The 17133-nt window shown below is 38.7% G+C and overlaps 1 long non-coding RNA gene across 1 annotated transcript in view; it reads left to right on the forward strand.

Moving 5' to 3' along the window:
* Positions 1-17133, forward strand: part of LOC109552922 (uncharacterized) — a 617019-nt gene that overhangs the window by 400866 nt on the left and 199020 nt on the right. The window lies entirely within an intron of this gene.

Consider the following 17133-nt stretch of genomic DNA (forward strand, 5'->3'; position numbering starts at 1 on the left):
GTTTGTAGCAGATATTTTTACTCAGCTTCAACACACGGTGCTACAGGCAACAGTAAACACCTCCAGAATATCTACATAAATCCGAAGAGTAGACACTTAATCCAGATTACTGAATAAGAGTTGCCATTTCCTACTATGTACTAGACACTCTACAAATATCAACCTATTTATGTTTTCCAGTAACATCTCATAAAGTAGGTAGTATTATTCCTCTATTACACAGATCTAGAAATGTATGTCACGTTGCCTAAGGCCCCCTAGCTGGTAAGTGGCTGAGTTACAATTGGAAGTTAGAGTTTTCTGATGCCTGTGTTTGTTGTACTTCTTTGTCTCCATCACACTCTTCCCCAAATGCTTACCTGCCCCAGCCAGGAAACATGGTCTTCCTCTGGGACACAACAAGATGGCCAGATGACTGCCTCTGAGGCCCTTTCTAACAGTCATCTACGAAGTGAGCATTCTTTGATGGTTTGAAGAGATCTTTTAGTTATTTTAATTTTTTTCCTATTGACCTGAAGGCATTAAAAAAAAAAAAAGTACACTTAGGTATGATTCAGTGATTCTGAGTACTTTTTATCCCTCCGTTTTAAATTTTTCTCTCTGATTGCTCCATTCTTGTTTGCAACTCTCGTGGCTGGATAAAGCCTGGGCAAGTCTTTGGATGTCAATCATTTTGAAGGGCGACTTTCTTGCATGACTTGGTAAGATCTGAAAGGAGGATAGCCACGATGGGGAGGCTGTGGTGAGGCGTCCCCAGGCAGCTGGCAGTCTTGAGCATCCAAATGTAATTGCTCTGTTTTATTCACCCCAGCCTGCCCGCTGTGTTCATCAGGCTGGCCAGTGAACAGAAGGGAATCAGGGCTGAGATGGCCTCAGAAAGTCAGGCACGTACAACCGAAGTTAAAAATATGTAAAAAAAAATTACTTGGATGTGATTTGCTCTCATAGAACTCAATTTCTGGATAAGAACAAGAAGAAACAGTGCAAAACTGGAGCACTAAAATTCATCTTTGCCGAAGAAAATGCAGGGAGAGCTGTGAACATTTAATAATTTTGGTATCTAACCACCCATAGTAAGTGCTTGCTTAATGCATATACAAGACAGGGAGATTTAGAAAGCAGCAACTCAAGGCATTTCCAATTTATTTAAGGAACTCTTTGATCTGTTTTGAAATTTAGGATTCTGCTTTTGACTTTGCTAGATAAAGTTGGAGTAGAAATGAATTATTCATATGAAATATTGCCTCAATAACACTGCATCAAATAAACATAATGAAAAGCTGCCCATGTTATATAAGGGTAGCTAAGTCACAACTCTTCTGAATTGCAAAGTTAAGCACTCGGGGCTAGATTCCTCTCCAACATTACTCTATGGAAGAATCTGCTTAGGAGGATGTAACACTCAGTTCCTTTTTATTTCCAGTCAGATATGCATTTGTCGTTTATGGGTTTAAACTGCAGTCATAACCATAAATCTCACAGTCCTCATCCTGAATCCATCCAAGTCATTGGAGGCCTGAGAGCAATTTCCAGGACAATGTATCCCACACCACTTCAGCATTTTAAGTTCACCATAAAAATATGGTAAAACCAGTATGTTCCCCCTCCCTCCATGAAGTATGATATTTTCAGCAGCCTCTGAAAGCATACCTACATCCATGCCTTGAAGGGAAAGTTTTAAGGCAAATAGAACCATCACTTATCAGCATCATCTTTTCTGATGATGCTTTGGATAACAGGTTAAAAGAGAGAGAAGGATAAACCAAACCTAAACAGTGCACATCTGGGGAATTGAGCTCTGCTGCAATTCAATAGATAACACTTGAATTCTTGCTGACAATCCGATTTTAAAGAATGGTAGTTCAATAAAGGTATAGGAAGTCGCCAGAGTCAGACTTGGGCAAAATGGTGAGGAAGGCAGAGTGTCTTCAGAGCTGCCCTTGTCCCCTGTCCCTCCTTTCTTCCTCTTCCTTCAAAAACGTGTATAGCCATGTGCTGTGTACCAGGCACTGTGCAATGGTAAACAAGACGGCATGGGCTTTGCCGTCAGAGAGCTGATGTTTTAGAGAGGAAGAGAGGCAATAGAATAAGTAATGAACAAACGTGTGATGAGCATGAGGCCCGGGGAATTGAAAGGTTCCGTGGGAACGCATGGCTGGTGTCCTAAGTGTCCGAGAAGATGTCCTTGAGGAAGGGCAATGTAAGACTGGAAGCCTGCATTAGCTGGGAGAAGGGGTTGTTGGTGAAGATTTAGGAGAGAATGTTTCATGTACAGGAAACAACATGGGCAAAGGCCATGTAGCATGTTGTTGAAACTGAAAGGAGTTTTCTTTGCCTGGGGCTAAGATTTCCAAGGGGGAGACTGGAGAGAGATAAGACTTAAGAGAAATTAAGAAGAGATCAGATTATAAAGAGTTTATGTTAGAGAAGATAAAGGGTTTGGATTTCAGAGCAATTGGGAGCTACTGAGGGTTTTCAGCAGGGGTGTGGCATGGTGAGATTAATATTTTGGAAAGATCACTGATGATGATCTAAAGCAGTAATTGGAAGGGAGCAAGGATGGAGGCACAGAGATGCATGGGAAGCTGCTGCAGTCACCTGCTGAGGGATGGCAGTGGCCTGCAGCAGGGTGGGAGTTTGGGATGAAGAGCTTTAAAAGAGGTACTATTAGCAGGGCTTGGTGACTGATTGGGTGTGAGGGGTGACCTGGATACCCTCAGGAAAACTCTCTCTTAGAGGACAGAGAATAAATTCATTAAGAGAATTGAGCATTAGTCAGGAGAGGTAGAGTGAAGAGGATACATGAGAGAGATTTTCAAATATTTAGTATAGCATTGCTTACAAAATGTTTTGATTAAATTTATTGTCTCCAAATGACCAGTCAAGAGTGCATCTATTAAAATATTATATGTCCAAAGAAAATGAGTGTAGGTGTGCTCTGAGCTCATGCATTGCATCGTAGAATTGGGGAGTGTGTCCCAGTCCAAGTATTCTCCATCACAAACCCACGGGTGAGGAAGAGGAGTTAGGACTGCTGAAGAAAAGGGCAGCTGAGCTCCTGCGATCTGCTCTGTCTGTTGGGAAAACGTGGGTACAGAGTAAGTACTTCTTGACCTGAACTGCACTGTGGGGCTTCAGAGGGTAGGCTTAAAGTTACAAAGGGGAAGATAGCAGCAAGGCACGAGGAAGAACTTTCTGACAATTGTCTGGCAATTGTTTCAGTGAGGTGAATGCCTCATTCCTGGATATGTCAGGTGGATCTGGCCATACATCTGTCAGGCAGGGGTTTTCCTGTTGAGGTCCACATCACATGATCTCTAGTGTCCCTTAATGACTGTCTGTAAATAAATGATTCTAAGGAATTACACTCCCTGCCAGCCAGGGGTAGCTGTCCATCTCACTCGTCACTGTACAATCACAGGTCAGTTTGAGGAGCACAAGATTATTATTATAGGAGCTTTGAGTCTCTCCAAAGAGTATCATTGTTCTGTCATTCCAGATGTTTGTCATCTTACAGCTGTATTACACTATGGTCTCTAGATATTGTCTTCCCTTCTCTGAACAAAATTGGAAAGAGAATTTTCATTTTATCAAGTGAAAGTAGCCTCACTAAGTTCTTTTACAGAGACGTCTGTTTTATAATTCAATGCATGATATCAATTTGGGAAAAATAATTAAGAAAGATCCAGAGGAAAATATTGTATCAATTCTGCCTTTAGCTTGACTACCTTACAATAAAGAGGCGGAGAATCAATCTGATATTAGGGCTTAAAGTGAGCATGAGTTGTATGTGTTGTTTACAGTTCTTTTTGAAAGCACTTCGGTGCTCTTCATAATATGAACAAATGCCTGCTGAGGACCCTCCTAAAACTGTCAAATTCACTTTACCTATGTCCAAGTTTTTACCTAGGTTTGCTAAGTAAATAGAAGCCTATCATCTCTTGTGTCACCTCTCTTCCTCAGGGTTATGCTTTTAAAAGCATTCTCAGCAAGAAATAAGTTTCATTAGTGCTTGGAAAATAAATTGGTGAGGTGACAGATTCTGTGGTTTGATGGAAGCTCAATTATAATTGTATAACATAATATAGCAAGTGCAGATGAAATCCTATTAGGGTCTGGAAATCCAATATCTCAGCTCTATGACTTTTAATTGATCTTTACACATATTGTCATTGCAGTCAAATATCTGAGCTGATTCCAGTACACGTAAACAAATGTAAGCACATTAACTCTGTTAATAATTTTAACAAGTAATCTGTATTTCCCATTAGATTGTCTCCAGTTTTGCCTTGGCATAATTAAAGATATCAGCAGTGATAAGCCTAATGTGTTATTTAAAGTATGCATGTATTGAAGTCTTGCTTTTGTCATTAACTACATCGTGATGTAATCTATGTAGCCATCATTCAGAAATTAGACTTTGTCTTTCTCTGAAGCAAACATGGATGGTGGGGGTGTGGGAGAAGGAGGCCTTGTGGGGTGGTGCAGAAGCTGCAGATGAAGAGTAGAGTCTGAGTTCAAGTTTTGACTTTACCACTCAAATACCCATGTGAAACCTTTAAGCTTTCTGATCCCATTTCATCACCTCTCCTAACAAAGAGATGGTCCGCATTTTTTCTCTCGGTGCTAACATTCTGGTTTCTATAAGGCAGACATCGACTCCCTTCCTTGCTAATAATTGACAGTTGAATACAAATACTGTTGACTTTATGTTCATTTTTGCTCAAATTTCATACAGCTGGACAATGTAAGCTCAGTTGTGTGTGTCTGGAAAGGTGGTAAGGGAAAGTGTTTCTCTTGCTGATTGTCATATCTGCAACATCAGGCTCAGTACCTGGAACTTGCTTAATCAATATTTGCTGGATGAACGAATGCATGCATTCTAGTCATTCTACCTTCCCATGGAGATGGATTAGAGAGATTGGCTGGGCATCCCCTCTCAATATCCCTTGTGTTATTATCCTTCGGCTAGATGAAAACATCATGAAGTTACTCTGAAAGTACACCTTTAATGACATGACAGGACATGACAGAACATGACATGACATGACACTGAATGCCTTCTCCTATCCTTAATGAAATGGAAGTGAATCAGAACAAACCACTGTCCTCCGGACTGTTCCCCACACTTGCCTATTAGTCAGAGCACAGCCTGGAGATGCTTCTGTTAGTCAAGGGCAAGCGGAGACTTATTTGTCAGTTTCCAGCTTGAACAAAGTGGGAACTAGTGTGTGCTACAAACATGACATTTGAGAATGTTCTTGGAGTACTCCAAGAACATTAGAGTCTAAATCATGCTGTAAACAAAAACAACTTTTAATACCAGCTATGACTAATCCAGTGCTTTTGTTCATTAGGTAGAACAAACATTCTGATTTGCAATCAAATATCTACAATTATCATGAAAGCCTGAGAAAAATCCTCCCTGGCAGGAGATCTTATCTCGGCACACAGAACAGATAAGTTTCATTCCTTGATAGACAATCTCCATGCCTAGGTGATCCCAGTAAACAGTCTTTTCGGAGTGATTTTTAGCAAATGGGTGGCTTATTCAGGGTTTTATCTGTTTAAGTTCATCACTTTCTGAAATCGTCTTTGCATATATTAGCATATATTCATTTCACTGATTCTTTGTTTCTTTCAATGGGGATACTCTGTCTGCTCCTTATTTCATCTGATTTGCTTTTGAAATGAAGAACCCTTTTCTTCTTTAGGTGTCCTTTGAAAATAAATAGAATTTCCTGTACATTAAATAAAAATAGCAGAGTTCTAATAGCAAGCCTTCATTAAGGGCAAAAGCCCCACGAGAAAAATCATTAGTGCCTTTCCTCCTGCATTAAAAACTTCTAGGAAGAAGATGGAGAGAGTATTAGGAATTCCTGAAGTGAATGAGATCAACTCCAAGGTGACACCAGCCTCTCTTGGATTAGTGACCTTTTGCTAGGTTTTTCTTGTTTGCACAAGCAGAGGCTTTTGACATATTCCCCAAGACCCTTAATTCCTCTCTCTGTTTGGCATATTACCAGCAACATAAAAAAGAGAGAAAGAAGGAAGCTCTCATTTTATCTTTGAGCTGCTTAAATATTTATGTTCTAATTTGTTATTGACTTCATGTGGAGTTTTATCAAAATATAGATGGAAAAGTTTAAAGATGGCTCCTGGGAGAGCACTTAATCCATTTAAAAATAAATTTCTAATGGCCAGATTTTCTGGGCTTAAAACATGAAGCTATGAAAGAAAGCAAAACCAAAGAAGCCCAGTCTATATGCTGACATTTGTAGACAAGGATAAAGGAAAATTGGTAATGAAAATGCTAATCAAATATCATTGTGAATGCTCATTTTTTTCATTTTTAAAATATTTGATGGAAGCCTTTACTAGATTTCTATTTTAATTACTTTTCATTTGCAAAAAAATGAAACCTAATTAAAAACACCCTAGGGTAAACCCTTGGGAATGAGTCTTTGTTGCATTTCGCCTCCTGTTCCTATTTCACTTTTAGTATACTCATGCTTTCTTAGGCACTTAATATGTTAATTCCTTCAGAAATAGCTACATGTTAAGTGCAGGGACTGGGCAATATTTATAGCAAAGGACTGAATCTCTAATGGTGAAATTTCAGAGAACAAAAGGAGAGATCAGTTTAAACAGATCATATACACACATTCTTTCAAATCCAGCCATGTGGATCTATGCTTGAAAATGTATCCTCTATCACTGCTGCCTTTATGACATAACTAACATTATTTATCCTTCTATCCTAAGACCTTGCTGACTCTGTTTTTGACCAAAGTTCTTACAGCAACAAGTTACATATTGCAAAGAAGAAGTGCCTTATTTAACTGAGAAGGCTGTTGAATACCTACTTCAAAATTCTAACCTAACAAGACTTAGTTTATTGGCAAAAGTAGAATATATTTTAATTATTTTATAAAGACTAGATACTGCTTTGTGTATTTTGATTTCTAGAAGATTTTATTTGCTTGGATCAGAGTTTCCCATATTTTAGGCCTCAGATCAGGTCCAGCTCAGAAAAAATTTTTATGGGTACTCAAAACAAACATAAATTTGAATGGAGAAAAAAGGAAGGAGGGAAGGATGGAAGAAAGGAAGGAAGGAAGGAGAAGGGAAGGGAGGGGAAGAGAGAGAGAGGGAGAGAGAGAGAACCTTGTGTATCCCCCGATTCTTGTCTGGACTCAGAGAAGTGGGACACAGCTTCTCAGGGAATGGGCAAGGTCCATGCTAAAGAGGCAGAAGCAGAACACAAACTTTGATGACTTCTCACAGAAAGAGTGCTCATTCCCTTCAGATCTACCCGGCTTGGCTCAGAGCTACATCTTCAGTCAAAAAGAGGCATGACCCCTGTCCTGAAATTGGCTCACATGCTGACACAAACCTGCTACAAGTTACACCTTCCTGAACTGAGAACAAATGGCAGAGTTTTCAACACAGTACATGAGGTGGCTTCTAGCTTGGAGGTTGTAGGGTGAGCAGAGCTTCTAGCTCCCTCATTAGGGATTTCATGGTGTGATTGTCTCCTGTCGAAATGGAGAGGACCAGGTATTGGAAAGCCCTGGAAGGTGCCTTCTCAAGCCTCTTGTACAAACTGCATGTTACCCAGATCTAATATCAAAATTCTGGCCTAATTTCTTACTGTTGTACCAGGGCCAGCCATGTTTGCTATTAATCTCAGGCATCAGACTTGTGCAACGTATTAGTCAGGGTTCTCCAGAGAAATAGAACCAATAGGAGATTATCTATGTATGTATGTATGTATGTATCTATCTATCTATTTATCTATGATCTACCTATTCTTACTATAATACATAGGATTTATTATAAGGATTGGGTCATGCAATTATGGAGGCCCATAATTTGCCATCTGCAAGCTGGAAGCCCAGGAAAGCTTGTGGTGTAGTTTGAAGACCTGAGAACTGGAGAGCTGGTGGCGTAGATTCCAGTCCAGACCTGAAACCCTGAAAACCAGGACAGTGAGGGCAGAAGACTGATGGGCCAGCTCACACATTCAGGCAGAGAGAGAGGGACTCCAACTTTCTGCCTTCCTGTTCTATTCAAGCCCTCAATGTGGGATGATACCTACCCACAATGGGGAGGGACACAAGCTTTACTCAGTCCATCACCAGTTCAAATGCTGATCTCTTCTGGAAACACTCTCAAAGACACCTTCAGAAATAACACTTAAGCAGATATCTGGCCCAGTCATGTTGACACATAAAATTAGCCATCACATTCAGTCACCCTGAAACTGACTACCTGGTTGTGGACCAGGAGAAACTGGTGGGGTAGGTCTGGCCCAGGACCCTCGTAGGTCTCAGAGACCTTGCAATCTAGGGGGAAGACAGGGCTGCCACGTTGCCCATCTCCAGGAAGTACAAAGGGAAGCGTGCTTCTGGGTGACCGGCAGTGCACAGCTTGCACAGCCATCTATGGTGACAGAGAGCCATGATAAGATTTGTGCCTTAGGAAGATCACAACAGAAATAGGTGATACTGAAATGATACATCCAGCAAGAGCATCAGAAGCATGTTGCTTAGCAATATAGAGGCAACTACCTACAGAATCAGCTAAAGGTCTGAAATGATTGCTTCTAGCATGTGGTCCTGGGAATGGGAGGTGTGTGGAGGGAAGGGAGATACTTGTTTGTCATTTTAAACCTTTGATTTATATTTAATTTTTAAAAATCAGGTATAATAGAAAAACAATACTATAAACATATGTGTGTATGCATAAATGTATGCATGTACATATGTATGTACACATGTATGTGTATGCATGTGTGCATATTATGTATGTGTGTGTATATGCATGCATGCATGCATGTATGAATGCACACACGTGCATAAATACTCTTTGAAGGATAAGGGAAAAATAACCCTGGGGACATTGTGGATCAAGCACTAGGGCAGGGAGAGCCACTAACAGGCAACCACTGTAGTGGCTCTGGCCAGAGTAGACTCAGATTGAACCCAGGCCGTGCATGGGGAATGGAATTGGTTGATCTGAGAGATACTAAAGAGGTGGAAGCAACAGGACTCAGTGCTCATAAACACAGGCTTTCTGCCCCACATCCTCATTTCCTTCCCTGTTGGTGGGGTGCGTAGGTGGGAGCAGGGAAGGCAGGGAGGGGGAGGGGAGTAGGCGTTAGAAGCCATGGGGGAGGAAAGAAGCCCTCACAGGCTTGCTGCTGGGAAAGGTGTTTCTCTTCTTTCTGTGGATGCAAAGTATCTCCCACATTCTGGAGCAGAGACTATAAATAGATGCAATTCATGATCATCTTCCCCCCAACTATTTTGTACCCCTTCCCCAAATATACACATGTGCCCCTGTATACGTTGGCTCTCTTAACATTCCTTCATTTTTGTTTCCTTTACACTTTCAGTGTGATGCATATTTGGTGTGTATGTGTGTGTTTGGGGGTGTGGGGTAGGTCACACACCCCAGGTGAGGATGAGTGGTTTAGGGAGCCTGAGCTGCACAGCCAAAAAGGTTTTATTCTACTTAATAAAGAAGATATCTGTTTTTTATTATATATATATATACACACATCACCTATCTATGTATCTGTGTCTCTATCCATGTTCTATGTATGTAGCTATGTGTCTTTGTATGTATGTACGTATATCTATATCTATCTATCCATCCATCTAAATTTTCTGTCGGGATATTATCTGTATTACTGACCCCCCCATTATAGTTTCATTTGGGGAACCCTAATTTGGATCTGACAAATGTACTTCTAGGGTCACAGAATTCTCTCTACCAGTTACTAGTGAGGCAAGAATCAGTTCCAATGACCTCATTCATCTGTCAAATATAATTTAGAGCTTGCAAGCCAGTTACTGTGTTAGCTTTCTCAGTATCCATTCCAAACTCTTTCCCTTGCCTTTACCATAGAAGTTGCAAAGCTAAAACTCACATTTAAAATTTTTAAATTTTTTTTAGCATCTTTATTGGAGTATAATTGCTTTACGATGTTGTGTTAGTCTCTGCTGTACAACAAAGTGAATCAGTTGTGTGTATACATATATCCCCATATCCCCTCCCTCTTGCATCTCCCTCCCACTCTCCCTATCCCACCCCTCTAGGTGGTCACAGAGCACCGGGCTGATCCCCCTGTGCGATGCAGCTGCTTCCCACTAGCTATCTATTTTACATTTGGTAGTGTATATATGTCCATGCCACTCTCTTACTTCGTCCCAGCTTACCCTTCCCTCTCCCCGTGTCCTCAGGTCCATTCTCTAAGCCTGCATCTTTATTCATGTCCTGCCCCTAGGTTCGTCAGAACCATTTTTTTTTTAGATTCCATGTATACACTCACATTTTTAGATTGCCTTGAAACCATGGGTGGCCATGTAACACTGTTCTGCCCAATGAAATGTAAGTAGGAAGTCTTACTTGTGATTTCTGATAAGGCCTTTGCTTTCTTGATACAATGGACAGCACCATCCACCTTTATTTTATACTCTATCTTCCTTTTCTGCCTGTAATAAATGTGATTGCTGGAGCTCTAGCAGCCATAGTAAGACAAAGAAAATGAGAGACCATGGCCTTAATATCCTACACTTGATAAATCAACACTATCAATTACCTCTCAGATTTCTTGTAGAAACCCTGACAGTTGGGTTTTCTAAGACTCAGAACCAAATGCAATCCTTGACTGATATAGGTAGGCATTGGAAAAACAGGGGAAACAGGACAGGATAGAGTCTCTGGCTCATGATTTTGTGAGTAGGGCATCTCTACTGGAGTTGAGGCTTTAAGCAGTGTCCTCCACAGACATGCCTTGGGAGATCAGGTCTCATTTCCTGCCTGAGAAACCTGGAGCACACAGACTGATGCAACACATTTCTGGCTATTAATGCAGAATCAGTGGCAACTCCAGTGTTAATCCTGCAGGCTGGAAATAAATTATGCTCTGTCTCCACCAGACCGAATCATTACTAAAACAGCATTAATACCTATTTATATTTTTCTATCAATATTTCATAAATTTGAAGAGAAACAGCTGGAAAGAATTCAGATGATTTCTTCTCTCTGTGTGCTTTCAGAGCATCAGTTATTGCTGTGGGGCACCTTCAGCATCTCCTAAAGCTGCAGTAAATCTCCTAGTTCTAACTTTGAAGATTTTAGAAATGCTAATAGTGGAATGTGTATGAATTATTACTTTTGCTCTACTGCAGTGATACTTTCCTGAAGAGTAAACAAAATCCACATTCAATTCAAGAATGAATGATCATTTTTTGGGGGGGGTGCTTGGGTGAGAGGGTGTGAGCGAAGAGTAGGAGGGGTGTGTGAATTTCTTAATTGTTTTGAACTCAGTTTCTCACTGAGTGAAGCATATAGATAGGTGAAAGAAGAGTGTGAGTATGATATCTTTATGGGTGTTTTTAAATAAACATTTCACATTTTCTAACTCATCTGATTCTTATAAAAATATTACTTGGCAGGCAGGTTAATTATAACTATTCCCATTTTGTAGATAGGGAAACCAAGCCATAAAGTATTTTTTTTCTTGGAGGGCTTCTCAGTGTTCTCACCACTCAGAATTGCTATTACAGTGGAGAGCTACTGGTCATGTCTGTTACCTCACTGTCCTTCAAACTTGGTATTAAAAAAAAAACAACAACAAAAAAAAACCAACCAAAAACTTGACTAACTTCCCTCATTCAACTCTTAAATACAACAACAACCAAAGAGTGAAAATGTTTGTGAATCTCTTTATATCTGCATCCAAATTGAACCAGAAGAGGTAAGGAGGGAATGAAAAAGGGAAAAAGGAGGATCAGAAGTAACAACTATTGAATACTTGTTATAGGCTGGGAAGTTGTGGGATCATCATGTCAGGGACTAGGGCAAGAACCATGTCCAAGGTACATTATTCCCATCTTACAGGCAGAGAGATAGGCTCAGAGAGGTTAGTCACTTGCCCAAGGTCAAACAGGTAGTATATCATGGAAGAGTGATTATACTGAGGAATATGTTTTCAAAGTCTATGATCTTAATAAAGAAAATGTAGTATATACATACAATGGACTATTATTCAGCCTTAAAAAAAAAGGAAATCTTGCCATTTGTGACAACACAGAAGAACCTGGATGACATTATGCTAGGTGAAATATGCCAGTCATAGAAAGATAAATACTGCATAATTCCATTTATATAAGGTACCTAAAATATTCAAATTCATAGAAGCAGAGAATAGAAAGGTGGTTGCCAGGGGTTGAAGGGACGGGGGAATGGGGAGTTGTTGTTCAATTACACAGTTATACACGATGAATAAGTTCTGGAAGTCTGCTGTACAACATAGTACCCATAGTAAACAATGCTGTATTGTACACTTGAAAATTTGTTTAAGAGGGTAGGTTTCATATCAAGTGTTCTTTATCACAAACAAAAGTACACTTCACTTGTGCTTTCACGTGTACTTTTCATTGTATCTAAGAAGATTTTGTTTAACCCAAGGTCACAAAGTTTTACTCCTATGTTTTCTTCTAAGTGTTTCATAGTTTCAGCTGTTATATGTAGGGTTATCATCCATTTTTAGTTAATTTTTGTGTACAGTATAAGAAAGTAGTTCAACTTCATTCTTTTGCATGTGGATATGCAGTTGTTCCAGCACCACTTGTTGAAAAGTCTGTTCTTTTCCCATTGAGTTGTCTTGGCTTCCTTGTCAGAAATCAGTTGACCATAATAAATGTAAAAGTTTATTTCACACTCTCAATTCTATTTCATTAACCTATATGTCTGTCTTTATACCAGTACTTCATAGCAGGTTTTGAAATTGGGAGAAGTGAGTCTGCCAATTTTATTCTTTTTCAGAATTGCTTTGACTGTTCTAGGTCCTGTGTATTTTCATGTGAATTTTAGCATAAACTTGTCAATTTCTGCAAGAAAGCCAGATCAGATATTTCTAGGGATTGCAGTGAATTTGTAGATCAGTTTGGGGAGTAGCCATCTTAATATTGTCTTCCAATCTGTGAACATGGGATATCTTTCCATTTATTTAGATCTTCCCTTTCTTTAACATGTTTTGTGTTTTTGAGAGTACAAGTTTTGTATTTCTTTTGTTAAATTTTTTTCTAAGTGCTTTGTTCTTTAAAATGCTATTTTAAATGGAAATGTTTTCTCAACTTTATTTTCAGATTATTCATAGCTTATTTATAGAAACAGTTTATTTTTTATATTGATCTGTGTCCTGCAACTCTACTAAACTTGTTTATTAGTTCTAATAGTTTTTTAGTGGATTTATTAGGATTTTCTACATAAAAGACTATGTCATCTACAAATAGAGATATTTTTACTTTTTCTTTCTAATCTTGATGCTGTTATTTTCTCTTTCCTGCCTAACTGCCCTGGCTAGAACTTCTAGTACAAAATTAAGTAGAGGTTATGAGAATGAACATCTTTGTCTTGTTTTTGATCTTAGGAGGAAGGCATTGGTCTTTCACATTATGGTATTTAAGTGTTTTTTTTTTTTAAATCATGAAAATGTGTTGAATTTTGTCAACTGTTTTTCTGTGTCTACTGAGATGACCATGTGGGTTTTTCCTTTATTTTATAAATATGGTGATTACATTAATTAATTTTCTGATGTTAAAGCAACCTTGCATTACCAAAATAAACCTTACTTGATCATGTTGTATAATACTTTTTATATGTCTAGATTGATTTGATAGTATTTTGTTGGATCTTTTTGCATCTATCTTTATAAGAGATATTTTTCTATAGTGTTCTTTTATGATATCTGTGTCTGGTTTTGGTATTAGGATAATAACCCCATAGAATGAATTAGGAAGTGTTCTCTTCTGTTTTTTTCAAGTGTTTCTAAAAAATTGCTATTATTTCTTTTTAAAATATTAGATACAATTTATTTGTGAAGGCATCTGATCCTGGGCTTTTCTTTGTGGGAAGTTTAAAATTGCTAATTCAGTCTCCCTATTTGTTATAGGTCTATTCATATTTTCCATTTCTTCTTGAGTCCATTTTGGTAGTTTGCGTCTCTCTAGGAATCTGTTTATTTTATCTAAGTTATCTAATTCATTGCATACAGTTTTTCCGTAGTATTCCCTTAAAACCTATTTATTTTGTAAGCTTGGTAGTGATGTCCCTTCTTTCATTTCTGAGTCTAGTAATTTAAGCCTTTTTTCTTTTTCTTGATCAGTCTGGCTAAATGTTTGTCAATTTTGTTGATCTTTCAAAGAATCAATTTTTCATTGTTGATTTTCACTATTGTTTTTCTATTCTCTATTTCTTTTATTTCTGCTCTAGTCTTTATTACTTCCTTTCTTCTGCTTGATTTAGATTTAGTTCACTCTTCTTTTTTCAGTGTCCTAAGGTAGATGGTTAGATTATTGACTTGAGATCTTCCTTTTTTTTTTTTTTGTAGTACGCGGGCCTCTCACTGCTGTGGCCTCTCCCTTTGCAGAGCACAGGCTCCAGATGCGCACGCTCAGTGGCCATGGCTCACGGGCCTAGCCTCTACGTGGCATGTGGGGTCCTCCCGGACCGGGGCACGAACCCGTGTCCCCTGCATCGGCAGGTCGACTTTCAACCACTGCGCCACCAGGGAAGCCCGAGATCTTTCTTTTCAAAACTATAAGCATTTATTATAATTTCCTTCCAAATGCTTCTTTAGTTGATACATTTTCCCAAGTACTGCTTTAATTGAATCCCATAAAGTCTGCTATATTATGGTTTTTGTTTTCATCATCACAAAGTATTTTCTAATTTTCCTTGTGATTTACTTCTTGACCTATTGGTAATTTTGAAGTATATTATTTAATTTCCACATACTTGTGAATTTATTAAATTTCCTTCTGTTATTGAGTTCTCACTTCATCCCATTGTGGTTGGAGAGCATTCTTTGTATACTTTCAATCTTTCCATTTCTATTGAGGTTTTTTAATGGTCTACCACATGGTCTATCTTTGTGAATGATCCATGTGTGCTTGAGAAAAATGTATTGTGCTTTTATGGGGTGGACTGTTGTATAGCATGTTGTTAGGTTTAGTTGATTTAGTGTCATTCAAGTCTTCATATACTTGTTGATCTCCTGCTTGGTGGTTCTATCCATTTTCGAAAGTGGGACACTGAAGGTTCCAACCAGTACTGTTGAATTGTCTGTTTCTCCCTTCAATCTGTCAGTTTTTGCTTTTGTATTGTGGAGACTCTGTTGTTAGGTGCATATATGCATGTAAGTGTTATATCTTACTGATGGGTTGATCCATTTATTATTATTAAATGATCATCATTATTTCTAGTAACATATTTTTGTTTTAAAGTCTGTTTTGTCTAATATTAGAATAGCTATTCTAGCTCTCCTATGGTTGCTCTTTCCATGATTTAATTTCCATTGAAATGAGCTGGAGTGTCGGGTGAAGGAGTGGGTCATGGTTCAAATGCCACAGACTCTTGCTTTTCCTATCAAGATTTATTAGATTTTCTTAAATAAATGTTTCTCCACTTGTTGTATGCCATTAGGATAATTTCCAGAGACTTCAAATTATTTAAAAAATAAATTTCATCAGTTATGGTTGTTTTGCTGGGGGGAAGATTCTTGGAGACTCTCACACCATCATTGTAGAAGTGGTACTCCTCAAATTTGATTTTAATCTCATCTCCATCTTCTCATCACCCCCACCATGTGCCTTTCCTTTCAGATTCAATTGTAACTTAAAAGACCTGAAGTGGGGAGGTTGTATGGAATCTGCTTTTGCATACCTCCTTCCATTTCCTTTTCTAGGTCTGGAAGGAGGGATTAAGGGAATAAATAAATGAATATTTATTTTTTAGTGTAACTGTGTGGTTACATTATCTTTTAATAAATTCTTTCAGCTTAACAAACTAAAGCAGATGGCCATTTTGTGCTCTCTGTGTGGCAGCATCCAGTCCTTGCTTTCTCATTGGTGTGTAAATGTGAGTTTTGTGGAGGGGACCATGGGACCTCCCTACTACTGCATGTTTCTCTGAGGTGGGAGACGTATATCTCAGGAGTATATTCCAAAAGGTCTCCAAGTTGATCTCAGGAGACAATGTGCTCTATGCAGCAGCAGAGATGGGGATCTTTCCAGGACTGAGTAGAAGATGAATGCCCCATTTCCAAGGATCCACCTTACCTGAGTTCTTCCTTTTGGTGGGGCCTCACTATTGAGTGCTTAATAGGGGACCAACAGTTTTAAACAGAACTTAGTTTTAATTTAGAACCAGAGTATAGAAGATTTTTAATGGTGCAGAATTAAATCAAGTCTAATTCTTAAAATCAATGACAAAGGATAGGTGTGTTAACATAAAATAAATTATAACTTTAAGACCAAGTTTAACAAAGGTGAAAATTGTATTCCCATTATTGAAATGTTGCTTAACTAAGCAAGAGTAACTCTCAAATTCACTATACTATATAAAATACTTTATCTTTCTTTACTTGGAGGAGGGTCAGCCTTTTTTTCTATTCAAGCCTTCAGCTGATTGGATGAAGTCCACCACATTAGGGAGGGCAGTCTTCTTTTCTCAGTCTACTGATTTAAATGTTCATCTCATCCAAAAACACCCTTACAGAAACACCCAGAATAATGCTTATCAAATATCTGGGGTACCTTGTGGTCCAGTCAAGTTGACACATAATAACTGTTAAACTCCCTCAGTCTCTCCTTTCTTCCCTTCTTGCCCCATTTTCCTGGCTGTAACTGCCCAGAATAGAGCTTCCGTTGCACTGAGTTGGGTTGTAGAGTGTATGAGCATGCTGTGACTCAAATGCCACTGATTCTTCTTATTCTTATCAAGATTTATTAGATTTTTCTTCAATTATGTTTCTCCATTTGCTGTATGCTGTTAGGAGAACTTCTGGAGACTTTAAAATTTTAAATTCATCAGATAAAATGAAATCCATCCTCCCTTTCTTCTTTCCTTCCTTCCTTCTTTCCTTCCTTCCTTCCTCCAACACATGTTTATTAGGACCTCTAGCCCTGCCATAGTCTCATTAGGGGAAAGTAACTTATCTACCCATCCTTATTTATCAAACTCTTTGAGGAATAACTTGCAAAGATTGGAGATCCAAGAACTCTGGATGTGGACACTGAATGCCAGCCCTTGGATTCCCAGTGAAGGGTGTGGCCT

The sequence above is a fragment of the Tursiops truncatus genome, chromosome 11 (genome assembly GCF_011762595.2).
Source record: "Tursiops truncatus isolate mTurTru1 chromosome 11, mTurTru1.mat.Y, whole genome shotgun sequence".
NCBI lineage: Eukaryota > Metazoa > Chordata > Mammalia > Artiodactyla > Delphinidae > Tursiops > Tursiops truncatus.